This window comes from Haliotis rubra, unplaced genomic scaffold (genome assembly GCF_003918875.1).
Source record: "Haliotis rubra isolate DU_JTF1 unplaced genomic scaffold, ASM391887v1 Scf92, whole genome shotgun sequence".
NCBI classification, from domain to species: domain Eukaryota; kingdom Metazoa; phylum Mollusca; class Gastropoda; order Lepetellida; family Haliotidae; genus Haliotis; species Haliotis rubra.
The window spans coordinates 508,750-514,749 of NW_025767657.1; positions in this window are offsets into that span (position 1 = coordinate 508,750).

Consider the following 6,000-nt stretch of genomic DNA (forward strand, 5'->3'; position numbering starts at 1 on the left):
AGAAATTTGAATGTAGACACAGGTTTCATCATTGAGCTGCTAATATGATGAACTTTATCAGGCTATAATAATGCATGATTTAAAAGTGTATTATAAGTTAACAAGTCGGAGGGAGAGATATATTTACAAAATGACCCCATGAAAATGCACTAGCCATTCGTGCCACTGACTGCAGAGATTTAATGGCCTGACTGGATATTTACTAGCTATTTCGCACACTGGTGAAGCGTCAGACAACACCGAAAAATGAAAAGAAAAAAACCCCAAACACATTTAATACAAAGCCCTTTCGAGTCGGTTTCTGATCAAGTACCATCCATTGTAAATTTTCTGTCCATGATGCTGCATGACTCAGAAATCCAGAGCAAAATGAGTTCTCGACACCATCCAGGTACGAGGTTGTTGTAGCTTTGGAAGAACACCTGTGATTTGCACGCCTGTGACTTAATTTCTATTGATTTGACAGTCAACGATAAAACTGAAATTGTGTTCAAGAATTTATCCAAACTGGTTCGTGTTCTTCATATGAGCAAATTACATCATTCTAAATTTCAGAAAATATGACTAAGAACCACGTGTGCAAATCGTTTTGTGTTTTATGTGACAATATCTAAAGTCTTCTGTTCATAAAGTTAAACATAAAGGATTAACAGTTGTTCCCAGCTTGAATATGTGATTTATTGATGGATGGTTGTTTGCAGTTTTTATTTCATTTGTTGCATGAAACTTAAAGATCGTCGCTTAAAACAACAAAGAGTATACAAAACCGAAACCCGAAAATAAAACAAAGTTTACGTAATTGATTTCTTCTCCGACACTAAACACTCACCAGACATGAAAAGAAGGCGGTATTTCCGCAGTTGGGATTGAATCGAGACAATGCAAAACATGACCAACAATTTACTCCCATCAGGACACGATGACACAACGAGCATGTCACAGACCCAACCTGACCCTCGTCATTCCTGACAACAATGGGCTGATCATACACGGGGAAGTGAACGAGTCCCTTTTCCTATATAAAGGACAGTTAATAATTTATGGGTGGGGTGGTGGTCAGGCGCGTAGCCAGGAAGATACTGAGTGTAAGCACAAATGACGAACCATTTTGAAATCAGGGAAGGTATACCACATCTAAAAGTAAAACATTCTTCTGAACACGAGATAAAGTTAAGGCAAATATCAATAACATGGTAAAACATGCAAACCAAAAATATTATCTCCAAACTAGCGGATCAAACTCAAGAAGACCCTGACCATGTAAATATTGTAAATAGTTAACAGGGCTCCAGATAAGGGCCGTATCGGCGTATGTACGGATATAAAATAAGCACGATACGGTAGGAAACAATTTTAAAAACGTAGCAGATACGGACCACAGCAATGGTGTACGGTTTCAGAATCATTTACAGACGTATTTATCTGAAAAAAAGTATTGTTTTATTGTTTACTGACCTGTTTACACAAGAATAGCAATGTTGTGGTGCATATATGAAACGAAACACAAGATTACAGATACGCCATTAAATTCCATTCAGTACTCTAAATGTACTCTTATTGTTTTCCAGTACTCCTATATTGAAAAAATAAGGAGTTCGTACTCCTGATCATGAAAAATTATCTGGAACCCTGAGTTAAGTACCATAACAACCTAAAGAGAACTCGGTAAATGGAACGCTTCAACTTCAAAGCATAAGGTGGATGTCATGGCGACTGAGAGGATGCAACAAACGATCAAATCAGCATCAGGTCATCACAGGTGTTAGTCAAAGAGCAGAGCCAGTCTTCCAGTTTGACTTTGTTCGAATATTTCAATGACTTTGTCAATGTCCATCACGAAATCACAATGTAGGTGAATCAGTGCAAGTGCAGACAATCTGCCAGTTAACATTGTTGACCTGAGGTATGTCTTAATGCGTCTCTGAAGGAACACTCAGCTGTTGCATAGGACACTGGCATTGTAGCCAAGGTTTTCACGGCCACATAGATGTGAGGATAAAGATCCCCCTTGGCAAAGTTGAGAGTTGTAACCAGACAAGATGGCCTTTCTTCAATGGCTTCGTCCTGCCAGAGAGACTATATTGTAGAGTATCCCTGATCCTGCCAACGGCATTTCGGTGTGCGGACAAAAACTCCTGTGGACAAAAGCCCCCTAGGACAAAACCCCCTTAGGACAAAAAAACCCCACCATGTGGGACAAAAAATCCCAAAGCTCCAAATGAATAATGAAGATTGTCTATTATTCAAATATTTTATTTATCCGACATCACATACATCATGAGCACCAATTTGCACTAGCATAAACTGGGTACATCACAATTTGAGCACTAATTTGCCTCTCAACACCTTCGTAGCTTAACCCTTATTATTCTTCAATATCTCCATGCTGGAATGCTACTGCCTGTTTAGTTTATGGAGCATATATTGAGACCAGTTGTAATGTGACAGTGAGTTGAAATGCTTAATAATGTGTACATATCTAATAGGGCTGTGCAATATTACCGGTAAACCGGTATATACCGGTACAGTATCTCCCGATACGATTATCGCCATATGGTTCAGATTCTGCAATAGATTGGGTCATCCAGAGTTAGCTCCCTTTAAATAACTGCCCTTCATTTCCATAGCAACAAAATGAGCTCTAAAAGTGCCAAATATACTTTTGTTTCTTTTCTGTATCATGTAACATTTTACAAGTGGAAGTGTCTTTATAAGTGGCGGCAAAAGTGCAAAATATTCTACCAAATGCTTTAAGTTTGGGGTTTGAATGGTTACATATGTGACGTTTTGGAGGAATTCAGTGGCCTCAAATGGACCAATCTTTTACGAAAAGCAAGATTTATGGATTTCAACTTATTGTTGTGAATAACGTTTTGGAGTGTATGCTTGCTCCTTCATCAGGTCATGCATATTCACAATAAAAAAGCTGACACCCATAAATCTTGCCTTTCTTATGCATTCCATTTCTAAATGCCCTTCAAAAATTTGACCAATCTTTTATTTGGACCTATAAGTAGAGCTACTGGCTCTGAGTGACCATTTCACAATTCACATTATTTTGTTATTTTTGTTTAATAATGGGACATATGTTATCAATTTATGATAAAGGCCAAAGTCTTATAAATTTTGTAGGACTCACCGTCACAGTACAGCTGCGTATCAAAAGTTTGTTCACTTCATAAATGGAAACGCTTGTAGTACTTTTACATTAAAGTACTGCTTTCAATTTAATTCCAGTGTCTGTTTGCAAATCCTATTCGTAAATTATGCATTCAAATGAGCTCAAGTTGTGTGTTCTCATCATTGTTGTGCGTTTAAACAACTTAGTAACCGCTCTGATACTTTAACGGAATCGCAGAATGAAATTCAGGAGCGGCGATCATCGAGACAGAAAGGTGAGTTATACTTTTATTTTGTTATTGTGCTTAAATTATGACATCAACATTTGTGAGGATATATTTAAACTATCCTCTGGCAGAAAGATAGAACAGTTACAAATTTCATTCCATCATAATTAAGCGTATAAAATCTTCCCTGTAAGAAATCTGAACTTTTCTGCTTGAAAGTATAATGTTCCGTTGCTGGGATGCTTTTAGTCTTCGGTTTGAAACATTTGGTAACGCACAATGTGTCGATAATAAACTGTCGTGATTTCTTTACAGAATGGATCAGGCAAAGAAACGAAACTGGACAAACTTGGAACGGAGCAGGATTGTGACATTGAGGGATGCAGGGAATAAATGGAGTACAATTCAGAAGTTTATGGCGAGAGAATACAAGTGTGATGTCTCAGTTAGAGGTATGATCAAGTTATATAAGAAATACAAAGAATCTGGCCGCATTGAAGATTTGCCAAGGTCAGGCAGACCTCGATGTACTTCAAGACGTGAAGACCGAATAATCAGGAAACTGTGTCTAAAGGATAGATATGCTACACTGAACATTATTCATGGTAGACTAAAGCAATCATTGAGTAAACAGGTTAGTCGGATGACTATCTCTCGTAGACTACAAACATTTGGGTTAAAATGTTTTGTCCCTGCCAGAAAACCTCTTCTCAATAAGAAGCAAAGAAAACAGCGATTTTCATGGGCTAAACGGGTCAAACAGTTTCGGCTGCCGCAGTGGAACAAGATATTATTTTCTGATGAATCCATTTTCCGTTGCTTCAGTAACCGAAGACGCATGAGAGTGCGACGTTTCAGCTATGAACGCTACAAAACAGCTTGTTTACAGAGCACTGTAAAGCACCCCCCTCAAGTTCATGTCTGGGGGATGATTTCCCACAACGGGCCAGGGATTCTGAAAATTGTTCCAGGAACATTGAATAGTGAACGATATCAACAACATATCATCAACGATATTTCAAATCATGGTTCCTGTCTGGTTTTTCCAGAAAAGGGCTTTGTGTTCCAGCATGATAATGCTCCAGCTCACAATTCCAGATCTACACGTGCTTATCTGGCTCGCAGGGAAATTCAGGTGCTGCCATGGCCGGGAAATTCCCCTGATATGAATCCCATAGAGACAGTGTGGGATATCATTGGGAAGAAAGTAGCAAAAGATATGCGTACATCAAGCCATGACCTCTGGAACTCTGTCAAAAATCATTGGTATTCTTTGCCAAATTCAGTGTTCAAGAATCTCTACAAGTCCATGCCAAAGAGAATCAAAGCACTGGTCGCGGCCAAAGGTGGAGCTACTCATTAATGAATAAAGTTCACACATGAACTACTTCTCATTGTGTTTTCCTTGTTTTCCTTTGCCTATTCGAGCTTAAAATGAATGGTTTGAATGGATTTCCTTGGGTGAACAAACTTTTGATACGCAGCTGTATAATGACATTCTAGTGAAGGATTTTAGTTATTGGAGGTCACATGGGATTTTAAGCTCAAGTGGGTCACCAAGTTCGTCTCAAACACTTTGGCCATAGATCATTCAAATTTGCAGCACCAACCCTATGGAACAGTCTTCCTACTCCCATAAAAAAATGCTTCATCCTTAGAAGCATTCAAATCGGGACTCAAAACCTTCCTCTTCAAAAAAGTCTACAACCTATAACTGCGAAATATTCTCATGGTCATTTTGACGAATTGTCATATCTTCCTCTTGAACTCTAGTGACTCTTTTTATATGTAGCGCTTTGAGCATGCTCTGGATGGACTTTGGCGCATAAGAAATATCCATTTATTATTATTATTATTATTAAATCATGTTTTTGTTTCATTTTACAACAGTTCATGTTAACACATGTTTATATTGGAGTTGAATCTGAATGAATCACTGACAAACAGTAACAATAACTACATACTGCATTGAAGTGCATTCTGTTGAAGCAAACACTGACCATGAAAATCATGTTATAGTATTACCTTTATCAAAACTTTGTTGCAATACAGTTACTTCAATGAAACATTCCACATTAAGGCTCTATATCATTTATCTGTACACTACTGGCATACACCCATACACAATGGGGACAGGGAGCCTGAACATATGGTGTAACAGCAACTAAGAAGATGATGTCGCACACAGAGAGCTATTATGAATTTATGATGTACGCACTTGGACAGAAACTTCCAGTCAATATATCACAATATGTATTGCAATATCTCTTGAATTATTGCAATATATCGCAATAGGAGAATCCAGGCAATATCCATTCCTAATATCTAAATACTATGTTGATTAATTAAACTTTTAATACTCTTGAAGTCACTTAATCCTCATCAATAATGAAGCTTCACCCTTAAGAATGTTTACAAACGAAATACTAAGTTAATTAATGAAGCCTGTTAATCCCTGTCACTGATAATCTCTATTACTGCTTCAATCAAAACATGTCACTTAAGTCAATCACTCAGTAGTTGAATATGATTGGGGGTTTTGTCCAAAGGTCCTCATTGTGTTTTTTTGTCCTTATGGGTTTTTGTCCTAAGAGTTTTTTGTCCTAGGGGGCTTTTGTCCACAGGGGGTTTTGTCCTACAATCGGCATTTCCA